Raw genomic sequence first — 27,940 nt, forward strand, 5'->3', positions numbered from 1 at the left:
CAATCAAACAGTATGAAACGAAGTCACAACAGATCTTTGTCTTGTACATAATATGATGATCTTTTAATAGATATTTGATTAACACTTCGATTAACACAAGCATTAAGATGTCTGTTGGGACAAGAAGAAAGATTGCTTACACTGGCTTAATATCTGTATATCTTTCTTTATTTTTTAGAAACATGCATAAGAAATTAATCCATAATAAAAGCACATCTCTGAAAATCTTCCAAAATTTGCAAGTATTCAAGACAATTTTTGAAAATAAATTTACATAACTAGAATATCAATCGGATTTATTCGCAAGAAAGAACAAATATTTAAAAGTAGAAACGGACGTATCGTATCGGCAGAAACTTTCGTAATAAACTACACAGAACATCGTGCTGCTCGTGTTTGTCGAACTCTTTTTTGATATTAAAATCGTTACAGAAAGCACGATATTACTGTTACTTCATTCTGTAACGGTACGTTCGTTCGCAGACAGCAGCTGTTCGGATATTAGCCTTAGCTGGAAAGGATTTGCGGATGACCTGGATAGTTTAATCCGCCCAGTTATCTAACGGATAGAAGAAGGTCTGAAAAACCGTTTTACAGATTCATTATACATCTTCTTCTTGTTTAACTTACTTGCGATATCATATTACAGATATTTTTAGAATTAAAGTAACGCTTCCCTGTCTTTTGGAAAAAGTCTATTTTGATCTTTTTTTATATAAGAGTAAGACATTGTATTTTTCAATTACGTCATGCGTTTCATAATACAATATCGTATTCTATCCGCTCTTTCGAAAATAACTTCTACTCCCACATATTAAATTGTCAATTACGTTTTCCAAGTAACGTCCAGAAAGGATTCTCTCTGTCCGACTAAACGCGATAACGACAAAGTTTTCAACTTTTACGACCTTCGCAACTCCAGCTATATGAAAGTTCCATTCCGGAGCTCTATAAAAGGGATATACCTTCCGGAAGTCAAATGTCCAAAGATAAAATCAATGGTCGATTCAGACTTGGTCATTCGGTAGAACAATCGCAGCTTATTGTCAGCTTGATATTACTTGTCGCTTCGGTTTTAATTCCGCCAGAAATGATTATGAACCAAAAAATATAACAAGAAATATATACTACGTCCTGAATATTTTGCCTTCTTGAAATATATAACAATTCTGACATTTCCTTGTGAAAGCTGTTCCAATATTGGCAGAAATGGAAAGAACAAGGAACACAAAGAGAAGAACGTAGACTGGTATTCCATGATTTTTCAACTTCGTTTTAAAAATTGGTAGGGAATTTCTGTTTCTTTGATTACTTACTCCTCGCGATCTGTCCTTAGCCGGATATTATTAACTTTTGAATGAATCGACAAACATTGAATTATGTGATACACGGACCTCCAAGTTCGGTCGGTGCATTAATAAAATTGCGTTACATTCACCAACGCGTGTTCGCCAACCTACAAATTAATTACGCTGAATTATTACGCTTTGAAACCATGATAACAATAAATATCGCAAGCATGGCTCAAACCCCTGCTGCTTTACCAGTTAAATTTGCCACTTACGTTTTAAAATCCAATAACATATTATTAATTATCATATCCGCGTCGCACGTTTACATGGCGATCCATAGATTACCGGGAGTGCGACCGGATGCTCGCAATTGCGATTTCATCCTGCTTGTTCCGAAACCTGTTCACCCGCGATTTATCTCGATAACGTCGCTTGATAATATTTCCAATCACGGATGCGTTAAAATATAACGCGTTTAGTGGTATTTGAATTCACAATGCGTCAAATAATAAAATTCGGAATTTCGAGCGTGTTTAATGACGTGGAAAATTATTTTATGATAATGAGAAATAAAACAGAAAAATTTGAATCCGTACGTTTGAGATAAGGGAGTTCGTAGTTTTTAATATGTCCGTTATTTTCACAAATACCACATATTCTTAAAATTCTATACATAGATAGATTATTATACTTCCAAATAAAACCACGAACCATTATGTACGTATGTACCATTAGACATACCATGTTTCTTGATATCTAAAAATCCTAACTGCTTAACGAAACGATTACTCGATATCAGACGATACATCGTGATACGGATATGGCTTATACCCAAAAACTCAAGCTATAAAAATTGACTGCAACAAAACCTATATAAAATTCTGTATTGTCCAGAAACATGTCAAATGAGCTTGATATCCCACTCCTGCTTAGGATCCCAGACTCATTGCATACCTCGAACATCTCCATATTTCCCCGTGCGCATGACCAAAAACAATGAGCACACAACGCCTAGTAAAACAAAAGAAAAGGAAATAACAAGAAAAAAAGAAGCTTTTACATAATAGTTGCGCGATACGTTGTACAATACCACGAATATTCATCGTTGTACGTCGAATTCCTCCCATTAAGAAAACGAAGGCGCGTTCCTTGGAGAATATCATACACTCGCGAGTGCGTCGCACGCGTGTATTATACGTTCGACAGAATTTTACAGCGAACAAGAGGTATCGATACTTTTATGAACGAGAGCACTGGCTGTGCTCAAAAATTCGCGTGTCTCCTACTGATTCTCTCTTACGATGCATCTACGATATGGAGGGGCATAGATATCTCTGCCATATCCACGTTATTCAAGCCTGTAGCTCGTTCACAACTAATGGTTCGTGTTCCACGATCTCTTTCCATCGCAGCTAATATCGCGAGTGCAGTCGTTTCTCGTTTTTCACCGGTGGTTGGTGTCTTCGACGTTCAAACTGACGAATATTTAGTGGACGGGGCGGTAGATACATTGTGTTCGCGTTGGTTCAATATCGGGTTATACATGGCGGATGAGTTGTCAGTCAGAAATGTAATAGTCGTGGAATATTTTATGACGAATATTATTGGACAGATTAAACGCGTATATTAAGCCGAAAGAACGAAAATACGTTATCGTGTTTTGCATAATGTCAGAACGCGTTGAGACGATTTAAAAGCATCCACAACGCGTTGTGATTCTCTGAATTCACAATGTTCTAGTTATTTTTCTACCGCATAAGAGTTTCTCACCTTTGGACCTACCATAGTATGTACATTATACTATAAATCATCTTGCATGTTAAATAGTATTTATCGTTGTCTAATTGTAAAAATAAATTCCAAATTTCTATGAAACTCAGGGTATTTGTAGTTTGCTCGTAACGAACGTTATTCCGAAATATTCAGAAATAGTTTCAGAAAGGTTCATTGAAATTATAAGTTAAAATTCGAATGTAACCACATAATATTCTCTGCGTTAATCTTTGACTTTGGAACAGCTGGCTTCAAAGGTTGACGTGTTTTAAGGCACTCCGCCATGATCACACGATATCCGATAGTACGCCAGGATTGAATAAATTTAACAAACGAGTTCGGTTTTTGAGCTTAAGCTCCCTGAAATTCTAGTGGCTAACTATTTCTTAACTGGTATCCCTCTTTGCTTCGAACTGGCTTTACCATAGCGCAGAGAGAAGGTGGACTAGGAAAAAGAAGCAAAGGGAACCAGTAACCTTGACAATCTAATGGAATTTCGATATTATACAGTATCGGTTTCATAGCACGGCGTACTCCATAATCTGGCCGGTGCATAACTACACCCACCGGAGTATCGGAGTTTCGTCGAACTTCTCAGAATTTTACGAGATTAAATATTCGAAGCCGGGTCAATTGCTGCCTTTTACCTTCTCGAATATCGACCCTAACAGCTTCGATCTCTTTTTTTCTTTGCCACAAAGGTATACTATACAGGATGATCCATAAATGCATGCAAATACTTCAGACGATGAATCTACGCATTAATATAATTAAAAATACGTCATATATTATAGCCGAAGCATATCTTGATATCATCTAAAGTTTACGAACATCGATCTATAAGAATCAGACAGAACTTCAGGCTGTCATTTTCTTTTTCCCGAGTTCGTTGTCGTTTTAGAGGCGAATAAATAAAAATTATTTTAAAATCTTGCATAACATCAAAATCATCTATAACTGGAAATCTAAGATACGTAGGACATATTCTCATACGACATCCTTTTACTTATATTAACGTGTAAATTCATCCTCTAAAATATTTTCATACATTTATGAATCACCCTATCTGATATTCTCTCATGACTTCTTATACTCTTCGCAAGATTTTATCTTCGACTTTGCGCCGTATCCCACATACTGCTATATCAAAGGTCAGAAAAGAAATCAAGAAAGAGAAAGCAAGGAAAGGAAAGATGAAAACCCTTCGTATCCCGAAGTGTTACGTTCCTTTGTTGCCAGGCTCGACTTACGCATACCTTTTCCCAGTGAAATAAACAGATCGTACGTTCCGCGGTCGAGTATCTCTTTAAATTATTTTGTGCTTTCATATCACGCGCCCATAAGGATCCTAACAAAGTAGCATTGGGTCTCCCTTGGATGCAAAAGAAACGCGTTGTTTATGAAACGCTCGTTTCTCTCGAGTGGTATGTCTGTGCTACACGTAATAGCGAAGTGCTCGTAATAGTTTCAATTTTCCACTTCCTTTCAACTGGCATTCTCTAATGAATGAAAAGGGGTCTTGTTTGCGCAAACAGCGACGATTACAAAGCTATGCCGTTGTTGTTACTCACACCAACCCTCCGGTTTGCCATAATCGACCATCGCTGATTCGACGTGTCCCACCGGCCGTGAAATGGAATAAACAGCCAACGAAATTGCATAGTTTCGCACGTTTGTTTCGACCGAGGGTTCAGAGATCGCGTGACGTTTTGCATTTTCGACCATGAAACGTTGAATCGCCTGAATGAGATTAACGCGAACAAATGTGGAATTTGCATTTCATTGTTCACCGTTTTTGGAACGGATCACCAGTCACCGGTTTGTTCGTTCTTTTTTCTGGAATTGCCGAAAAGATACGAGACGAGTTTCCGTCGTTCGTCTTATTCCTCTTGGTTGCGCTGATTAGATTGTTTACGCTCGTCGTTTTTCATACACGCTGCTTCTCTTCCTGTTGCATAGTTTTCACGCAGAATTTATATATACAAATTTTGAAGAGGTTCGTATCAATGTATATCATCTTTGTAGAAAAAGATCCAATCTAATTGTACATCAAATGTATATTTGGATTCACGTTGCACAATAAATACGCGTTTAGTTCGTTCGAGAAATACTTATACCAATGGGGAATAATAAAAATGTTCTATTAAATAAAATTACACCCAAGTAGCAGCTATGTACTAAATTCATATTATTAATCCATCTCTTTCATAATACGCTCTTTATATGCATATTTTATAATTACACATTCATTTAACTCAATCTAAAACTTTTTAATTTAAAATACTCCAATCAAAAGCGAAGATAAGTCACGATATCGAAAATACTCTTCTCCCTTTCGATCCCAATCAATATGTACGTCACAGCGAACGAGTCAAGACATCGCATACAAATCGTTTAAAAGCGCAAACCAGTTTGCTCCTCCTTCGACCAGCTATTATCCCCACATTCCCTTTACGCTCTGCAAATAGAGGCCCGTCGCAATCGAGTCTTTATTTGATTGCTCTGATGGTCTCTCCGATGGTCGCGGCTGACTAGAACGGAGCAATGTGTTTCCCGCAGACGTGTTCTCGTCTGGCCGCGTTTTCACAGCCGTTTATTTGCTCGCCAAGCACGTGTGCGCGCGTACACCCACGCGAGAGGAAAGTCGCGTGCGACGCACGTGTCTTCGACGCCTCGCGATTCGCTTCCAATGCAAGTTGCACACGAATTGCACGCGAGTTGCTGGCGAATGTTTCGACCATTGTGTTATTTCGTTTTGTCTGGCGTGTATTCCAAGCGTGTTTATTTTCACGATATTAGAACCATTCTCTGCTCGTCTTGTGAATAATGGCAACGAATAGAGAACGAAGAATAGCTGGGTCTTACGTCTGGCCTTTGCGGTGAAATGTATATGTGTTTAACGCCGATGTGTTTTACTGATGTATCTATTCTGATTATTCTAGTACGTATTTTGAAAAGATGATTATTGAAAGTGCTATTATTTAAGCGATTGTTTAAGAGAACTTGATGTAAGCAAATTTAACAAAATTAAGTTTAATTGTGGAATTAAATAGTCTGAAAATTTGTTATTGAGATAATAATTATGGAATATCGATCATATTTTTGCAATATCTGGTAATTGAAAGCAATGATAAATTGAGTTAACTATTCCGCTGGAGATATTGTAACCGATAGATCCACAGATACGTTGTACATATTTGTATTAGAATTTTTAACGTGATCGAAAGCATTCGGTAAGCTCTTCCCAGCAGCATTTCCACGCGTTCGCAATTGTTCCGCAACCGAATTCCTATTGCGGCAAAATGAGCGCATGTCCATTCACCGGAGGATGCGAGTAAGAACGCTTTTCACCGTTCGGAATCCTAGAATCTCGTTGGACAGTTGCACCAATTTCTGCCACGACCCGGCCATTACCGCGATTCGTATAATACGCGATTCACATTCAGTCGCGATCGAACGATGTGGCGGCAATTTCGAAAAGCAGCAGCAGAGACGTGGTCAACGGCGCTCGTTGTAATTTCAAGCGAATCTCGCGGCGCATAATAAAGCCACTTAGGTGGATGATACGACGCAAACCATCGTGTGTCATCGTATCGCGTCTGTGTTGCGTAATGGCCAGAAATAGCACAGACGTTTCCGTTATAATTTGAGTTGGATCGCAACTGCTCGGTCACAAGATTCACTTACGAATCATTTTCTATTATTTTCGTAAATTTTCTTTCATATAATAAACGTAAATAATGGTAAGATAACATACCTATGCATTTTGTCTAGCTGAACATAGAGAAGTAATATGCATATATGTAGTTAGACAAAATTTACCTTCCTTCGGCTCTTTGTCTTTTTTTTGAACATTCTCTTACGAACCTAGTTTCCTTTCAAACATTTCTCTATTAATAGACTATCAACGGCTCTCTCGTACTAATTACTAAGATTTAACAAGAATCATAGAAATCTGAACTGAATTGAATTTAAAGAATTTAAGATACTTAAAGAATGTAATAGAGATCGTCCGCAAGTAAATTTTCAATTAGTTAAAAGCAGTTGGTAATAATTGAATTTCGGCATTGCTTTATCCGCATGCCAGATACATTGCGCTCAATTATGACCTCAATGCTCGCCTATTTACAGATATATTATTTATGTTGCCTCGAGACGATTTACGGTATCGTGATTTATTCAATCGTTAAACGTTACAACTAATGCTAATTATCGTTTCATGAACTAGTCACCGACAGATAATTTATTTAATTCGTCCTACTGATGTTCTCGCGGCGCTATTGTATCGGTTTCGATAATTTCGCTGATTAACGTTCGGTCACGATGTTATCTAGTCAACGACACGGAACTCACCGAGCACCCAAATCGATTTGTCTTTATTTCACAAAATAACAGAAGCATCGTTAAATTGTAACCGAAATTATCTGTACATTACCTATATAGCTGAATGCTATAGATCGCGTGTTCAATTAATTCTACTATATACCATTAAAATTACCATCTTTTAACATGCTCGTGTATTTATAAATTGTTATTTGTATTTAATGAATTCAGCTAAAAAATTCTTAATTAGTATCGGTAATGTTGAAAATAGTTGTTTAACCGAATAGTTTCAATATTCGGAAATGGTAGAGCAAATATTAGAGTACGACTCTCAACAAATTTGGAAAAACAATTTCGAAAGAACAATTTGATAGGAACGCGCGTAGTAGTAGTTGAAGCAGCTCTGTAATAGAATCTAATAGAATGTGAAAGCGATTGTTTATTTTTATAGCTTGCGAAGTTCGAGGAAAGGAAGTTAAGAGATTTCTATGTAAAGTGGGGCGATTCACAATATGCAAAGTGCGATGCACAATATACAATGCGATTTCAAATTGTGACTTTTCCTATTCGCTAGTAACTACACTATGCATATAAAATTTCGAATTTCATTATCAAAAAGTACTTTATTACTTTCTTTCAAATGATAACGATAATTTTACAACAATACTAGCAACAAATCCAAATCGTGTTCTGAAGTGCAGACCTCTATATTTTTGATCACAAAATTTTCAAACTAGCAAACCGCAAAGACGATTACCTCAAACCATCTCAAACCACCTCAAACCCTCTGGTTTCCATTTCAACCCCCAATTCTCGTGTCTCCTACTCATTTCCTCTTTAATTCGCTGAAATCGTTGCTGGAACCCGTTTAATCCCTCGCAAGCCCGATATCAACCTTCTATCAAGCAGGTCCATCGTGCCACGGAATCGTTTTTCTTTCGTGCTTTACACGCGTTAACCGTCGAGACACGCATTTGCTAGGGGGTATCCTCGACACTGCTGTTTGCGAAGGTCTCGAAAACGTGAAAGGTCCACGGGACCAGATACTTACGAGACCGCAGACGATGATTGACATCGTCATTAAGCCGAACTTCAAACGCACCCATGGCTGGTACGCGCGAACCCGTAGGCGAGCGAACCCGTGTACACGCTCGTCGTGCATCTCTTGGCCTGTGCGTGTGCATGATCGCTGGGCGAACGTTGGCGCGGTGGTTGGGACGAGGTTGAACGCGGAGGAAAGGAGATGGCGAGCAGCGATGGCTATAACCAGGGTCAGAGCCCAGAGCAGGCTACGATGGTATGTGGGTGTTTAGGAGGAGAAGAGGGTAGGGAGGAGCAAGGGTGTTCTCGATATGATTAATGCTTAGCATGCGTGCTCATATGCGGAGGACAGCTGTGAGTGACTTGCACTCCGCCCAAACGACGTCCGTTCGGCCAATGCAGCTCTGTGTGCACTCGTACGTGCGCTTACGTACGCGCGCGCCTCGATTCGCGACGCCGCGCGATACTATGTCCCGAATGCGCGACGTGTTCGACACGTATTAACTCGTATTACATCTATGATGCGGGATAGCTATTGCCTCTCACAGTACTGACACCTCCACAACGACGACTCCACCTTCTCCGTCAACCGCACGCACGTATGCCAACTCTATACCAACAGTTTCGAGCTTCTCTTTCAGTGGCGTCTCCCTGTACATGTAGGTATGTGTCATTCTCTCTCTCTGTCTTTGTCACTCTAGGACCTACAGGCTACGGGTCGTCACGCCGAGATTGTATAGGACGGTGAAGTACCTGTGCGCGGGTACCGATTTAACGCGTCACCTATTTACATGTTGACGTCGAAAGGGGTCAGCGTGCCGTTAAAAAGCGACGTTTACGTACAGCGTACTACTACGGGTAGCTCGGTTCTCGTTAATCCGGCTGTTCCCTGTTGGCGAACATACAAACTTTCCCTGGTCGTTCGTTGACCGACCTTCGCGCACCGTGTACACTTTTGTTGAGGTTTTCCCCGTTGTTTTCCTCGGTCCTTTTCTCTCCTCGTTTTCCCTCTGTTTTTTACAGCTTTGTCATTTTCGCGTTTGGACCTTTCTTCTCCTCCTTCCTTTTTTTTCTTGTTTTTGTCTCTCGTCGGGAGAAAGGCGAATGATTGAAACGGCGATGAAAGCAACTCGATTTTGGCACGTTTGCTGGTTTCGGTCAGCAATTTTTATTCGATTAATTTGTTAGATGAAGAATGATTTAAAACTGTGAAAAAAGTAGTTTACGGTTTTCATTCATGATGCTATTAAACTGCGTTCTAGGTTGTGGTATGGTTGAAATATTTCGCATCTGAAATATTCATTCCATAACATTATAAGGCATTAACATTATTTGCAAACTTAATTGAATGATGATACTAATTTTGAGACTTGAAATAAATATATAATATCTCTTACAATCAATTAAGATTAAGAAGCTCAGTTTTTCTCAACTTCAATTTTTCTCAAAAACGAGATAAATATACAAATAATCCAAACTCACTGAAGATTCTACTTATTACTTAAATATATTATAATATACATAATATTCGCCAATTTTTTATATGCCAATACCGCACAAGTAACTACGGTACATAAAAATATTCTTTATCCTCCCGAAAGTATGATGATCCTGAACCATCTTCGCTCCACGGATTAAAAACACATTAACCCATGAACACCTCAATTTTATATCCTATAAACGTTCTCCACCCCAGAGCACGCTACCTAACTCTAGCCTAATATCGTGCCTCGACTCAGCTCCTTCTAATTATTACGTCATAATTAATTTCATGGCCGTGACATATTAATTCTTCGTCCACTTAGATCGCTTCACTCGTTCTGCGTTTTTCTCTTCCACTTAACCAGCATCGAGAGTTCGTACATTGCATCGCGTCGCTGTCGTTGTACCCATAAATTATATCGAACGAACACGTAGCAACGAAAAGGCACGAGGAAGGAAGGAAGGCTCGCGTAAACTATTAATCGATATTCCATTTGCATCGACTTATGTGGGACACGCGTCGCGGGTTTGAAGCACGATGCGAATGAGCGACTTTTTTTTCCACGCGCGTTATTGCATCGGACACGTAGCATTAACGATCAAGGAACATTGCAATGACTGGCGAAAATATTCGAACACCTATGTATGTTCAAAAGAGTAGAAGACCGATGATGTTTATAAAAAATTGAAATCTGCCCCGTAACGTACATCACCTTTTTGCTATTAACCCCTTTTTTGCAAAGATTAGAAATTAGAATAACAAGATTTTAATTAAAAATAGAAGAGTTGCATTTCTCCAAAAATCATGAAAGTGTAACATCGGTTATTTGAGAATTGAACAATTGAGTATTAAACGTGTATCTGCGTAATGAAATTAAGAAATGATTAAAAAGTGAAGTAGATTAGCCTGACTTCTGAGAAGCTCATATAATACAATAGATTGCTGAAACGCGCGTGACGTTCTCGCACGACAGAACTCGTTTTGCATCGAGTTTAAAACGCGGATGAATTCGCTTTGACTACCTTTGGGCGCGCGCGAGCGCACAAACTCGAGGACAAACGAGCCCCTGTTTCTGCTAACACTTTCTCGTGGCTTCGCTAGAGTCTCAGATGGAAAGATTGTGCCCGTAATTACATTGCTGGTTGTTTTAACGCTGACGAGGAAAGGGAACGTGCGCAACCCGGCAAGAAATGATATCGATCGTAATTCAAGAGCGCGCGGGAGTTGGCCGTTACGCGATACAAAAGAACAGTTTTACGGCTGTCGGGGTTATTACCTCTCTCGTCAGCTTCTTTATGCTACGCGTCATTAGAAATCAAATGGAACGAGAAATATGGGAACGGAGAGTGGTCTTCCGCAAAGTAGGCAGTGGTTAGAGATCGGTGCATGATTGAAGAACGTATGTGATAGAGAACGATGCGTGGTTTCAGGTTATCTGCATCGTTAAAATATTTTGCTTATTCGTTGTGTATATTAATCTTTTTATTGTCTCTTTTTATCTTTGTCTTTTACTGTCTGTGCTCTTTAGTTTGAACTTGACTCTGAAGGTTATTTAAGCTTTCTCTATAAGTATTTCTGCTATAACGAAAAATTGATTCTTTTAGCAAAATTATTATCGACTACTCGATAATTGGTCTGTATATTGTACATTCGTATTTAGGTTCCTATTATGCACTCGTGAAGTTGCTACAACAAAGAGAAATGTTGTACTCGAAGCAGATTTTATAAATGTCGGAACATACGATTTAACGTAGCGATTTTTCACTGGAAACTGAAACTCAAAAAGAAAACTGAGAAATGCCACCGACAATAATGTTTACCAAGAGCTATTATTGAAAATAATTTAGAACGAACGGCGAAAAAAATAACGTTTCAAACGAAAATAAGCCATTTTACCATTATTCATCGTTCGACTAAAATAAAAAATATAAGGAAGTATGAGTTTTGTACAAGATAAGCGTTATATATTGTAAACTTGACTCACTCGTTAAGACTGACTCGTTATAAAATATTTCTTGGAAAATATGGTCAAGGAAAATATTTTTTTATTGCCTGTACTCATCCACTAAAATTATTCAATTTCTGCTCGAAACAGTTTTACCTGTCGTCAGAAATAAAGGGGATTATTAAGTTCTGTTTTTAATGCTACGCTTTGATTATGGTAACTAGGCCAAGCTGTAACTTTCCTGTAATTGGATAAGAGAAAAGAGAAATTGGCGAAAAAGAAATTTGCATGATATAATAATCCTTATCTTTCTGCAACATAATTCTGTTATAGTAATTCTTCATTAAATAAAACTATGTAATTTATTTGGATAAATCTATTTTACAGTTATTTTACGTCTTATAAAATACTATCTTATAAAATAGATACAAGTGAAGATACTTTAATGCAGAAAATTGTTTGCGAAACATTCGTTATTGATTCTCCTTCCTTAATTTCGAAATAATGAAGCAGTTTTCTATACCAGTTCTCGGAAGTTGTTAGTCATTTCGATTATGAAACATCTCATACTCTTGTAATATTCACTACATCTAATTTCTCCAATTTTTCATAATATTCACTGCACCTAATTTTTCCAATTTTTTGTAATATCCATTTCATCCAATAAAATACTTCAATTTCATGAAATGTTTAATGGAACTATTCTACTCGAGCAAGTTAATAAAAAGAGCTAAAATCCAGACAGTGGAATAATCATTATTATTGCAAAATAGAGAATTATAAAAGATAATCGTATATCCTAGATCGATATAAAGATACAAAATCCTGTTAATTTTTAGCAAAAAGATCTAGGCAGATTTTTTTTTAAATTGAGACGGTCCGTAGGAATGGAATTCGTACAATGTGTATTGTTCCATTGATACCGGACTGACACGGTTATCTTGCAGAATTATGTCATTAGGCTAGTGAAGTAGGCCATCTTTTTCAAGCACAGAGCATCCTTGAAACGGGGCATCATCCAGTATGACTTACACCGCCAACATAAACTACACACAAAATCCATTTAAGCGTTCTTGAGTAAAAAGTTATTCGTAAAAACGGAAAGAGTTTCAACAAACGCGGGATACAAACAGCTCTCTCGAGGAGGTGGTTCACAATACGTTCTAGAAGAATAGGAAAAAGAAGAAAGAACGAAAAGGAAATAGGAAATGGGAGGGGGTAGAAGGAAAAAAGACTCCACTTTATTCTTTCGTGTTTCTCTGTATTCACTCTGCGTTCTCGCTCGATTGTTTGTCGTACTTGTTTCGGAGATTGATTCGAAAAGATTTACAATCCCTTTATCCAGAGATTGTTGGCTGTACGTGTGTATGCAACAATGGCACACGATAGTTCCGTAGCGAAAGCAAACGGAAGCTGGTGATACTTGTTTGTTATTAGCAATATCTTCGAGAAGTTTTCCACTTGCTTACCTAGGAAAAGGATCGATAGAGCGAATTTCGCGAGGAAGGATTATTTGTGCATGTCTTACTCTTTTCCATTTTTATTTCTAAGATGAAATTAAACAACCTCGTTGTAGATACAAACATCATAGTTAATAAAGTGTGATAAAGCTAACGCGAAAACAATGAAACGGACTCTCTTTTCATTTCTATTTAGATGTTCCATTTAAATATTCATAGCATAAAGGAAAATATAACATCCGATTTTTCCCTAAAATAATTGGATTTTATGAGTTAGTAGTTTCTATTGAATTGTAGTAGTTCAGATCGCAATGAAACAATAACAAGGGGAACTCAACCTAGAAACGGTAAGAAACGAAACAGAGAAACATGATTATATGATGTGTATAACATACTGGACGGTAACTAAGAAAAATTATAACCGGTCACCAATGCTGCTTCGAACCATTCATCCTGTGACATGACTGAGCACCGGGAAAACTAAAAAGCATGCGGTCATCGGATCTGTACGGTTTCTGTAGTATTTTCCAGAATGCGAACAGCGCGCAATGGAACTTGAATACGTAGTTATAAAAAATCAATGGCCAGTTTCGACACGAAGTATCCATTGTAAAGGAATTTCCTACGGTACATTAGCGTCACGTCGGCACAAAATGCTTGAATGTCAACAGATTTTTCAATTTTATCAGCAATTTTCCAAATGATTTATAGATCGACTGCTGAAATCACAGAGTACGTATGGTACCGATAATAAATCTAATACGACAGGTGTTTTAACGACGCAGCCTACATCTTTCTTTCTTTTTCTTTCTTCAAACGTCTACAAAGGGAGGAAGTTGACAAATTGATAAAGCTGCACAAAAAGTTGCGCAAGCAAGGAATTAAGAGGATGGATATTGATCAATTTTTAAACAGCATATAGCATTCTGTTTCATAAAAGTAATCGAAGATATATCGTTTTATATCTCGACGTTGAATATCGACTATCAAGGAAATTAGAATAGGAGTTTCATAGACAACCATGAGAGGTTATTGATCATGTCGACAAATATTGACGATGCTTTCCACGTTGTTATTCCCTATATTTTCGATCTCTGAAGTATTTATGGTCATTTTACTTGCAAAAAAATATGATGCAGATTAAAACACGTGAAAGCACGTAGTATTCTTACAGAATGTGAAAAAGCTTTTATAGAAATTTGACTAATTGTAAAATGGAATTAATTCGAGTAAATAGCTTGCTATACATAAAAGTATCAGCGAATTAAAAATATCACAGAATGTCAACAACATTTTAACATGACGAAACGTACCTCATATTTTATATAAAATCTCAATATTCGAAGCTCTTTAACTTAAATTTAAAAAGAGAATTCTTTGATTCAAGGCGCGATTCTTTACGTATATTGAAACTGGAATTCTCTAAAATCGAAACTACGATACATTTTTTAATAAAGTAGCGAAACAAATGAACGAATTTTTCCTCAAAATCGAGCACCTCGGATAGGTTATTTTCTCTGCCACGAGCATACCGTTTCGATCAACGGATAAAATAAATAAACGATGGAAAACGTGACCGCAAGTCGAATTCAACGAAACAAAAGCGGCTTTGCTTCTCCAGTTAAACAGCACAGGCGACGATCGTGGAGAGATTTTAACTGCAAAAAAAAACAACTTTGCCGCCCCCCCCCCCTCTGTGTCGCCAATGCATATCTTAAGCAATAATCAGACACACGTTACGCCGAAGAAAGTATTTTTGCAAAGAAAGCATTTAAAAATTTCTGCGAGACCGTGTTTCGAACAAACACAAAGCTAGAACGAGATACGTTAGGCCATAGGAACAGAGAAGAAAAGAAATCAATGCCTTCTGTACCCTTTTTGCTTCCTTAGCTGCTTGCTAAAAAGGTCTTAATTTAATGACGTGTTTCTTTTAGCACCTTGCTACCTCCATTGTTTCTTTGCTCGCACACTAATGATACAAAACGAGATGAAATTCTGGTTATTTTTGAAAGCTACTTCTATTGAATTTATTCATTTTTTTACGATGGCTTTAATAATCACTTTATAAATTAATCGTAAATTTATAAAATAAAAATAGAAACGTTAAAGAGGAACATATCGGATTGGCAATTATTCATAAATTTGAGTAAAGTAATAAACATAAAATCATCCTAGAAATCATTATAAAGTTCATTAAATTATTTAGCACAATGTCCAATGTCTATAGATAGAATCAAGTGAAAAACCGTGTTAAACACTTAAAACTCTGGTGGAACTTGTAATAATTTTGTTGTTTATTATGTACTGTCATTTGCACAGAATGCAAATATAAAATATAAAATATATAAATATAAATATATATATATATAAATAATAATATATAAATATATAAAATATAAAAATATAGATATAAGTATGGTAACCTTTGTATAAAGGACAAATAACGATTCGCGTGCGCGCGAACGTCAAAGTCGATTAAACGTTCTTATACGCGACACCACGTAAATACACGCATTACAACGGCCAAAATTATACGGAGAATACCACATACGATCTGCGGTAAATCTATAGCTCGCAAACAGAAACGCTAATTATAACTGGTAAGCTATAGTCTACTAAATTTCAATGATTTTTAGTTTTATGCAATATTTACATTTGTGTAATTTTTAATTTTATGGTATTTATTTTTGCGGTTCTTTCAAAAGTACTCTTCAAGACATCGTACACATTCAAAGTTTAAGTTAATTACTTTTTAAATAAAATACGTAATAAAAGTAACCTATAATATTACTTTCCTTTATTTTTTTAATTATCTGAATACTTTTATGGGATCCTGCTGTCAATATTGCTTATGACAGGATAATCACCCATAGATACCAGTTACAGATTAATATATGTAGGTCGGAATTCTGAACCGTTCACCAGAACTTATCGAATTGATTATTGCGGCAAAAGGAGTATATATATTTACTCTTAAAAACACCCAGACGTTGCATCGTCGAGTAAAAGTGAAGAAACTAAAGTGTAGAGGGCAGGTAACGACAAAATTTCGAGAACTATCCTACCTCATGTCTGTGTGGATCTTATTTATGGTTGTAGACCTTTGCGAGTCAGGTATAGGCAGGAACAATAACCAATCAATTAAGTGTACTTCTACCTCTTCGTTCAAGCACCGAGGAAGAGAATTCTCGCCATAGTGACTATCTTCGAGAAGTAAACAGTTCCATTCTAACGTTGGAAGCAGGAACGTGTATACATACGTAGATGTTTTCAAAGTAAGAACGAAAATACGTCCAAGCGTGCGCGAATCTTGAAAACAAAAAATATTTACGATCGGTTGATGTGTAAAATGTTGTGTTACAGTTTCTTTTAACGTGATCGTTAAAGTCGTGTGTTTATTTGACGATAAATTGAACGTGAAAAGATAATCTATTCGACATCTAAAAGTGCATATAAGAATATGTATGTATTTCTAAAAAGTTAATTTTATTTCAAAATAAACATGTAGATGTATAAGTGTATTCTTATGGATATTTGAACATAAAATTTTATAGAAAATTTCGACGTACATAGTACTTGCTTGTTTCGAAGACTTCATCTTACACCATCTTATTATATGACCCATAGAAATCCGTGTCAGAGAATTCAGAGTATACGACGTGTTGGTACAAGTCCGGCTTTGCACGTGGTATGGAATATCTGAATAATATAGTTGCTATATTGTGTTTAAATTGCGGGGGTATTGCGTCTGACTTGTGTTTGAATATTTGACGTACGTGCTGTGTGTTTTCGTGTATATATATAACAAAACGTTTGGATAGTATAAATCAAATATAACGTACACTATACATGGCTGTTACGGAAGGTGACTTATGTTCCATTTGGATGTTTGAATTGTGAATCTGCTGGACTCGCAAGTTAAACAAAAATATTCCTTTCATCGGTTCACGTTGAGAATAATTCCGAATAATTGACGTACTAGTACCGGAAAGCAGAATTCCTACGGTCCATTAGATTTATTGCAATGTTATTACGTTAGCGTGAAAAAGTACGACGTCCTGTAATATAGAGAAGTGTAAGATAAGTGGATTACAAAGAACCGAACAGGAGGTAACGACTGGAGCCAATTTTCCGATACTCCTAATTGACGTTCGTTTAAATCAATTAAAAAAAAGGAAGCCTCGTAATTGGCTGAACCTTAAAATCTGATTTCAACCGCGTAAAAGTGGCTGGAATAAAAGTTACTTCACTGGCTTACTATACTGGCTCTACCGGGTTTAATCACATTTTTTGTTGTACTTTTAAATTGAAAAAATATCTGGTAAGTAGAGATCGATATTTGCAATATTCTATTCTCGCGTTCATCGTAACTTTTACTATATTAATTTTCATCTTAATTTCAGTACAATAATCTAACATAAACGTTTAAAAGTACAGAAATTAATAAACAGAAAGGTACGGAAATTCAATGTATAAAACAGTGATACAGGAAGATTACTCTTCTAAAAGCAATCCGATATCAGAAGCAGAAATACTCTTATAAATATTAGTCTTCTGATATATTTTCTCGGTTCACAAAAATATCCTTGTCATATACAACTAATATCTTCTATTTCGATACTAAATTTCATCTTTGAAAGTAACTATCACGCTTATCCCAAAAGGTAAATTCATCAAGATAAAACATGAATCGTGCAGATTCAATAATAATCTTCAATAATCCGAATTACCGTAAAGCCTGATAAATTTCGAGCCATTTAAATTAATTTCCTGGAAAAGCAAATCGCATTAAAAACAAGCTCTAACGGTCCATCGATATTCGTTGATCCCTTTGACGATGATTCGAAATAAATTAAAGGTGAAATCTCATCGAAAGGCGTAAGAAAGAGGAAAAAAGTAGAGTAGGACGAAGGCAGATTACGTGAAATCGGGAGTATCGCGGTGATCGAATTCGATTTGCAATGTACAAGGATCGGGTCGGGAGTCGGGCCAATTGAAAATAGTTCGGTTTCAATCCAACCCATCTCGGAACTTCCCGAATGCTCCTGAATAAACACTGACTTTCTGTGCGCGAGGCTGAAATCAATTCAACGGAACAACCGAGGCGTGTTAAAGGTGGCTTGAACGCGACAGAGAAAACGGACGCGGCCATCCACTAGTCAGATAAGGAGGCAGAGCGGGAAAATTTGAACGGAAGGACCGCGAGAAGATCGAAGAAGAACGAAGTCAAGAACCGTCGACGCGTTCTATCCGGTTGAATAAAAAGCATCGCGTCGGCCAAACGAGATGGAAACTTACCGCTTCTTCCGCGCCCGTCCCGAATCGCATTTCGGTTTCGCTGGCAGGGAGAAACCTCCTGGAAATCTTGTTGCGCATGCTATCGATAATGCATCCCCCTAACACCGACTTACTGACGCAAGAACCAATGCACTCGTGCCACTTCGTCGATTCTCACGCGGTAAACTCGCCTAACAAATCCCTCCATTCACCGGATAGCTGGTTGTACGATCCTTTCTTTTTGGATAATCTTCGAATTGGATGAAACGATTCGGATGAAGATATAATAAATTCCGTATTTTTTAATCGGTTTTAGTTTTAGTTAGGTATTCTTCTAATGATGTTTTGGGAATAAAGTAAATTTTTTTGCTCGTGAGATTTGGTATCTCGGTGTATATTAATTGCTATTTGATAGAAGAAAAGAATAGAATTTGTAGAAGATAGAATACACAGAAAAATATCTGTGCCATTCGTTAAATATTTGCGAAAGCTCTGCAAGAGCCAAAAACGACATTGAATAGTAACTCACGTTTTTTAAATTATCGAAACGTAAAAATGTGTATCGATATCATTGAACACGTTTGCGATCGACGCGCTAATTTAATAATCCAAAAAAGGAAGAATGGAACACAGAAATACAGAAACAGAGAGAACAACGGCAACTGAGACAAAACTGTTATAGGCGGCGTATTGTTTGGTGTCTAGCAATAGAAGACAGCTCGCACCATTAGACCGCGTTGTGTTTCGACTCCGACAAATATTTGCCGACGGTGAAACAGGAAGACTGACATAGAACGCGTCGTGCACACAATGGAAAAACCAGCGTTGCTTCGCGATATAAGGATCGATACCGTGTCGGTTATTTATATCATGCTCGTTAATCCATCCCGCGATCCGTCGCGCGACCCGATAATGCGTATAATTCGACTATCGGTAAATCGTTGCCAAGTTTGGTCGAATAACCGCGCGAGATGGACGACATCGAAAAGCGCGATGGCGGATCCGGTCTGGTAGCCGACGACACGAACATCTGTAACATGCCCGCGTTGCGAAGAGACACGGGAGATATACGACCAGCTTCGTGCGATTGTCGGATTCTGTTCAAAAGCGAGGGAAAATTTGTTCTACAGAAGCGGACACAGAGAAAAGATGTTACTTGTTAAAAATTCCACCGAATATCATATCGTATCGTATAAACGCAGTAGAATGTGTATATTATTTTATTTCTGTAAGTTATTTTGACATTTATTTTATTAGTTTGCGTATAATACCTTTTTACTGACTGAAATAACTCTACTATACGGATTATTCGAATTTTCTTCTGTTTTTGATATTCTTCCTCGTTGAACCTGATGTCGAATTTACACTGTTTCGAGGAACGCGGCAGATGGGCGTTGCTTTCATCTTCGTTTTGTACGCGACAAGCAAAACAATGTAAATTCGGCTTAAAGTACACGATATTTTCTCATTCCTTCGTTATTAGGTACATTAAGGGCTAATGATGTCTCTATAGTATACAACAAGTTTAATTATTTTGTGCAAAGTTCGAGATTGAAATAAGATGTTGAAACTTAGGTTGCAATACTGAAGGGACGATGGACTGTCAAATAGCAAACGTCACTGAACATGACTGATCATTTGAGTTTAACAAAGGCATGACTTACCAAAGGAGTTGTTTTTACACAGAAGCTTGCAATTTCTGCTCGCTTTGATTTGTGGAAAGGGCGCGGGACACTATCGTACAACGTGAGACGTTCACTAATGACTGGTTCTTTAGAGACACGGATCTTTTGTGCTTCTATGCTTCCGAGTTACATCGTTATATTATACAATGCTGTTCATTGCCGTGTACAATGTTTTTAATGTTTTACGCCGTTTTGTACTTTTTTTTTGCGACAGCATGATGCTGTTTTAGCATCCATATTATACCACGTCCCAGTTTTTTCTCGCCTGAAAATATCGTGTCACATATTGCACGATTTCTCATTTTTTTCAACTTGTTTTTTTCAACGATTTCGAGACGTCATCTTACCATTTTTAATTCCGTTATAGCGGGATAGACGCGTTCTCCAGGACAATGGAAATTAAAAATTTCCTTACTTCTACTTAAACCGAACTTCGCTAAACTTGTACTTAATCGAGCAGTCGTGTACTTTAATAAAAAAATTTCCCGTAATTCGATGTATTTAATGGTGTATTAACATTTCATTTCTAAACATTATACACCTTCTATTTATGCTTAATACGTGGCGGACAAACTAGAAGAAATATTCAACTCCTCCATTTGCACCTTTCAAACATCTTCTGCTAACACAAGTCATTACAACAATGTTGCTTATTCTCAAGAAGATTCTTCTCCGCTTATACACATATACTGTTCTTCCTATTTTGACGTTTATTTCCTGCATGTCTGACTATACTCCACAAAATTTCCTAGTTGCCAGCACACGATCATAGCCAATTTGGATGTACCTTGAATATACTCGAATATAACATCTCAACATTTTCAACGGACGAATAACTAAACAGCGAGGAAGAAGCATTTATTCTTCTTGCTTCCTGATGGTTATGGGTCTTGCGAAACTCCTGCAGCGCATAAGTATGCATTTCTGCAGCTTATTACACGTATAAAGTATCCGATTTAACGTCGCGCTTTATCTTTCTTTCATCCCTTGCTTTCGGTCTTCCGGCGCCGTGGCTGAGAACCGTCGCCGGCCGCCAACCCCCTTTTTCTTCTGCTACGTTTCGTTCGTTCCGCAGCTTCGTCTCGCTTTGTTCACCCGGTTCGGAGGCCACAGCGTGCTCCTCCTGACCTCTTTCTTCCCTTTTCGTACCGGGAGAAATAATTTAATTCGTATTACGGCCGTTACCGCGGCAAGAAAAGCCACATTGTCGGCGCGTAGATGTTCCGCATTTGAAATCGAGAGAAGAAAGAGGAATTCGTTGGTTGGTTACTGCCGTCGCTGCTACTGGCTGCTGCTGGCTGCTTGGTTGCTTGGTTGCTTGCTTGCTCGTTGGTGGCTCTTTTCACGCGGCGAAGAAACAGCCTGAAAGAAAAGGCTGCTGCGGTTCTTGCCTCGTAATAGACGTTGCAAACCGAGATTCTCAGAATTTCTACTGATGGAATATGTCGAAAATAGAGGACTTTTGAATAAGGCTTTGATTTCGTATACTGGACTGCTCGTGTGTTTGTAAATGCGCCAACCGCCACGATAAGGTTTTGTTTCCAGGTGTGCTCTTTCTACCTCTCTCTCTCTTTTTCTCTTTCTTTCTCTGTATAGGTCCATGGTTTGAAAGAGCTTCTTGTTGTTCGAGTTAACTTAATTTTCAATTTTTTTTCTTCTTGGTCTCTCTTTCGTTCGAATTTTTAAACAAAGGCACAGACGACTGACAAGACCGTAGAACTTCCCATCTTTGTTTCAAATTTTACTGCTGGCTGTAGGCTATATCGGAGAAAATGAGCATAAATGTGGAAGAATTGCGGTCTGAGAAAAATATACTCTAAGAAATGGAAGTTTGATGTATTACCCAAGAGAAATATAAACGTTTTACCTTGTTTTACTCGTTAGTTTCAGTCATAAAACGAACTACATAGTTTTTTAATTTGTTTATCAATTATTACATGTTCCCAAGTCCTTTCAATTTGTTTTTATTTTTACGACTATTTACTCTATAGGTATAGAATGCCACGATAGCATTAATTAATGTGTAATAAGATGTGCTTAGCAAGAATGATGTACAAATTCACTTGAAATAAACATTTACATCTGTGTAACCGTCGATAAAATTATCGAAACTGAATTTCCGTGAAATAGATGGAATTAACTGTACGCAGTTGGGTGTAAAGTTATATTTTCGCACCTCAGCAATAATTGGTTCCATAAGGTCCACCAGCAAAACTAGTAAGAGAACTCGGTACAGGCTATGCTGTGTCTTCTTCGATGACACCCATTACGAGCTCTTCGTTAGTAAGCCACGGTAATTAATTATCATGCTCCTATGAAGCTGGCGAACGCTACAAAGAGAAAGCATATCTATGCCTGATTTCTCCGCTTGGTAACAAAGCGAGAAGTGCCCGCGTTAATTATTTATTTGACCGCGAAAACATGAATTGAAGTCTCTGTTCTAATTCATAGCTCTATCATTTCTCAACTGTGACATATCGTAATAACATTATATAAAATATTTTTTTTATTATGAAATGATATCATGTATTACATGTTGCATGTGCAACTAAAAAGTAGTAAAGAATGATACATATATAGACAAAGGAATTTGAACTTTTTCGTTAACGCATAAATAAAGAAAATTCATATTATTATTAGACGAAATTATTGTATTCACTATAGAAAAGAAGTTATACTTCATACATTAAATAGTAACTAAAAATTAAATTAATACGATCGCATCTTTATAGAAATAAATGAGCATAAATTTAGTGATCAAGTAATATCCGGCTTAAAGGTGCTTGTTAAATAATTAATCAAACTTCCATAAATGTTGATTAAAGTTAAATAATTAATAGGTTCGGGGAAGTTGTTTGTTTGCAGGACGTAAGACCGGTAGAACTTATGCGCTGTATTACACATGCCGTATCTATAATAAATTAGGTCTGCATTAACGTGGATAATGCACAGATTACAACCTACTTTCCATTTTAAATCATAATCTGCTGATTAAGAATTCCACGTAAGCGCAACTCGATATCGGATCTTATAACCGGTTTTGTTCTCTTTGTCAATATTCGTCATATCATTTAGCATTAAATTACGAAGACAATGAACAGAATAATAACATGAAAAATCCAAGAAAAGAGATCGAAGATAAAAGAATATTTTTTTTCTTTTTAAAATCTTATTCTCCCGAATAGTTGGGAAAATTAGTTACACTCATAGAGATAGACTTTCTCTAGCGATTAAAACGAACAATCGGGGATAGCACGAAGGAAACGAGGTAAAGGAAATTAAGAAAAGATTTATTTAATAGAGGCTGGCCTGGGCAAAGGGTTGTTAGGCCTAAGATAAAAGTATCGTTCAAAGTCAACGGTTGAGTGAGAACATGTGGGAAAAAGAGATTGCTGGAAATTCCGTCACCGGTGATTGCTTAGGCGAAATAAGGCGGGCGCATCTGTGCAGAATGTTTATGACTCGAGACATCTGCTTGACAGACGTTATACTTTCACGGGTACTTTCCCTTGCACGTCGGCAAAATAATGGTCGTCAAAGTTTATGAAGTTTTGTGGCTTATGGAAGGTCCCAACCGTTGTTCAATTTCTCTTCGTCCTCGATGAATTTTTTGAGAGTTATTCCAAAACCACGAACGTATCAGACGATTTAAGTCGAGTTTACTGAACAACTAGGTATAACATATCTTATTTGTTGCTTCGTTATCAATCGACATCACAAATATTGAAAAAGATAAAATATTGCTTATAATTACACTCGTGTGAAATATCTCTAGAACTGAACTTCCTTGTCTTGATAACGACCTACAAGTCACAAAGTAAAAACCGTCCTTCTCTTTGTTGCATTAAAAAAAGAAAATGAACTCTGCTCTAATTTAAGAGAGCGCAAATGTTGCGGAGAGAAGATAATTCAAGATGTCCGATAGGGAAACACAAACCATGTGGTACTGTACGTCTTTAGAATAATTAAATACCTCGATTGGAAAGATGTTCCTCGATGTTGGAAGGCTAGATTACCCTCGTAAAATCCTGTTTCCTCAGGCTTTTCGATTTTGCCCTATAAATGAGTGCTTGCTATTCCTTGAAAACAGTCCATTACAAGACGGAGGAAGGGATGAGAATAGATATCCTCGAAAGACCTCGAGTCCTTGCGAGCTCACGTCCAATCAGATTCGATCGATAACTCTCAGATGTTATTCGTGATAGCGTATTCAATTAATATGGCTATGAAAGTGGAAAGCACTTTGTTATGACTTTGGGCAATATCTGCGAGTCTCTTATTGCATACCCGTCTGCTATAGAAACTCTGGCAGATCTTCACTGGCAAAGATAAAGTGCTGGTATTTAATGTTCGGAATTTTAATGATAATTTCCGTAAGCTCACCACACTAATAAATTCTAAAATTTGAATTCAAATTTAACTAATCCAAATTTTTATAAGTCACATTTACAATTTTATATTTTTCATACTTTATATTTAGTGATATTTACTGTAAATAAACAGCAGGGTTGATCAAATTTTTAGTGATTACTAGTGATTTTATCAAATAAATATATATATATTTTATATTTCTTTGCAGTACGAGATTGCGTTCGATATTATTGAAAATAAAAATTAATAAATATAGAAATTTAATAAATAAATTGCAAACGTCCGCTAAATAGTGATTGAATATTCCGGAAATGTAATATTATCAATGTTTTTGCGTTACCGTGATATGATTATGGCTCGAATAAACTTGGTAGTTTCGGTTGTATTGTTTTTAAAGTTAATGGGAGCACGATCTCGTAAAGAGTTTACGCGACAATATTTTATTAGCTTTTCGTTCTGTACAAATTCTGCAATTTATACGGTATTTAAATTTGCCGGCTTTATTAATAATATTTAATGAAATTTTGTATGATATTGTTATGTGATAAAATGTCAAATAAGAGAGCGCATTTTATGTGGAACGGAGATTATCGTGTCCAAAAACGAACAAGTTGCTAGAGTACATAAATGAGAGTGTTCTGCCATAAATCACATTACTTAAAGTTCACTTTAGTTATTAGTATTAAGGTAAAAGGTAGAAGGTCTCAATTGTTCTACTTATAATCTTCATACACTGTTTAGCTCTAATCTTCTGTGTTTTATCGTGCTCTCGGTAGTTTGTTTAGTTTTTGTAGCTGTTTTACCTTGTTTTTAAATTTTTGCACTTTTAAACTCACAGCGGATTAATACTGCTCATCTTATAACCAAACTTAAGCTAAATCAAATTTTAATATTTTTACGGTCTATTGTACAAGTTTAGAAAATTTTTCAAAGACTTAAACTCCTCTTTCGTCATTGCTGCTAATAATAAAAATAAGTCACGCTCAAAAAAATTATCTTTTATACTAAAAATGTTAATTATACTTCTGAGGCTATATAATCTCTTCTAAAAATTTTCCATCCCCAATCGTGATATTCTTTCTCAAGAAAAACTTAGAAAATCAACTACTTCGTTTAACCTCTTAACCTACAACCACAGGCGTAGCCCGTAGTACGATGATCGGGCCAAACGTAAATATTACGAGCATAGCCTGTAGTAGATAATCGGACCAAACATAAATCGGCCCAAAATTCTCGAACGTAAATCGTAGGTTAAGGGATTAAGGTACACTAAGTACTCGCTCATTTTTCACGCGAGTGTACATAACACAAACACTGTGCAAATCTATAGCGCAAGATTTATCCCACAGAATTAATCTATGGTAAAAAGTAGCACTCGCCAACCTAGCCAGGCAAATAAATCTTGGTCACAAAGTTGGAGAGAAGAAAAGGTAGCTCTCGACCGGGTCTCGATTTTCTTATCTTCTTCTTCATGGCACGTCGAGGCGGCTCGGAGTTCCGCTCACCTGAAGTTTCGTGGTGCCGTAGTTCCGTTCCAGTTCTCAAGACAAACGATTCTACCCCGATCCCACCTCTGTTCGCGAGCATAGCTTGATGTTGTCACCGATTTCGCGTTACGAATCGCACAAAATAGAAGAGTTACCTTATCGACGTTCGATCACAAATCGTGATTCAAACTCGACTTGCTCCGTACGTGGTACGTGGTACGTGGTTTCAATATACGTTTCGTTACGTTTTCCAAGGGAAAATCGAGCATTGTAGCAGTTTTCCCGCGAATATTCGGCACCAAATTGAAAGCAGCCGCCGCGAAAAGCGGCTTACTCGACGTATAACTCGCGAATAGATTTCGACCAGGTCCCTTTGTTCCCATTAATAGAAAGTTTTTGTTTCACTGTTTGCCGAACCGTGCAACATAGAATGCCACGTATCGCAGCCGTTTCTCGGTCCCTTTTCGTTCCTGTCTCATAACCGGACGGGAAAAAGCTCCCCTTTGTCCGGTCGGTACTTTCGCGTGGACGTTTGCTCAGTAAAATAGAATTCGCGAACACCCGGAAATCCTCTTCGAACCCGATGAATTATTTACGCGGTTCTAGTTTAAAAATTCTTGTCTCCAGGGATAAGTAGACTTGTGTCTGTTGATCTTCTTTGCGGAGTCGATACTTGTTGCGGATTCACTTGTAAGTTAGCATTATACTAAATTAGTAGTAGGTTTGTGGATTAGGTGACATATAGGGGTTATTCTTTTCCTTTCATATTAGAATGACAAACGGAAACGATAATATATTTGACATTTTATTTATTGGAAATCGTGACGTATTACTGTTCTATCGTGTCATTGTGTGACTTTACGATTGTTAGGAAGAGGAAATTTATAAAGAATAGATATATTACTCCCTCAGAAGGTTTAATAAAGTTGTATGTATTACCTTCCCTATTTTTATAAAATTAATGAAAATGTACTTCTTCGCTATCAATCTTGTAAATACAATATTTTATGAGTTATTTTAAGTAATGACATTTTGCAGAACGTGGGATATAAAGATATAACACCAAATTGACATAAAGCATCTTAAATTATTATAATTTATTCATCAACAACTATCGATACCATTAACGTTTTTCCTTTGGTTTCTATTTCAGAATATTCCCTCGGCAAAGTGACGCTCAAGGCGGTCACGGATTTCTCGCTTCTGTCTAAATTAAGGGTAAGCGTTTCTTAGCCTCGTATTTACATTATATCTACCACTGTGTTGGCCCACGAAAACAGGGTTGGAAAACAACCGATTCCAATTTGTTCGAGAAAGTTCGTGGCCAAGCCGTTTCACCCCGGCGGTTTTCTTACTCTGAAACGATTAAGTCGATAAATTTCAAAGTTTTCCTCCTATTCGATGGCTGTTCTAGTATTTGTATTTCAGTATACCATTTTGCATTTTACTTGCAGCATCTACTTCTCCGTCGTCTTTTGCGAAGCCGACCGACGAAGTTGATTTTCTAAACATAGCGGTGAATTTTTTCTTTCCCCGATAAAAAAAAGAGAAGCGAGCGCGAGAGAGAGAGATAGAGAAAGAGAGAGAGAGAGACAGAGAGAAAGAGAGAGAGAGAGATAGAGAAAAAAGAGAACTCTTTGTTAACGATTGTTTGTACAACTTGCGGCGGAACTCGTGGAACTAGCGATGATAGGACAGTACAACGATATTTTTAAGCTCTCTCGCTGTGAATTCTTTTTTTCTTCCCTTTTGGATTTTTCAAAATACAAAAGTCGAGCATCTCGAGTATGCATGCGGACATTT

The 27,940-nt window shown here is 37.2% G+C and overlaps 1 protein-coding gene across 4 annotated transcripts in view; it reads left to right on the plus strand.

Annotated features, from left to right (window-relative positions):
* LOC117243146 (amphoterin-induced protein 1) overlaps positions 1-27,940 on the plus strand; it is a 291,568-nt gene that overhangs the window by 230,760 nt on the left and 32,868 nt on the right. Inside the window, exons 1-2 of one of the 4 annotated variants that reach the window (XM_033510412.1) lie at positions 16,554-16,779; positions 27,291-27,355. The exons of 2 other annotated variants lie outside the window; for them this stretch is intronic. The gene's annotated coding sequence lies outside the window, so the exon portion shown is untranslated. Of the gene's footprint in view, positions 1-16,553; positions 16,780-27,290; positions 27,356-27,940 lie in introns of those variants that run through there. One more of the 4 variants, XM_033510407.1, reaches the window with a different exon arrangement.

This window comes from Bombus vosnesenskii, unplaced genomic scaffold, assembly GCF_011952255.1.
Source record: "Bombus vosnesenskii isolate JDL3184/JDL3185 unplaced genomic scaffold, Bvos_JDL3184-5_v1.1 scf7180000013262, whole genome shotgun sequence".
NCBI lineage: Eukaryota > Metazoa > Arthropoda > Insecta > Hymenoptera > Apidae > Bombus > Bombus vosnesenskii.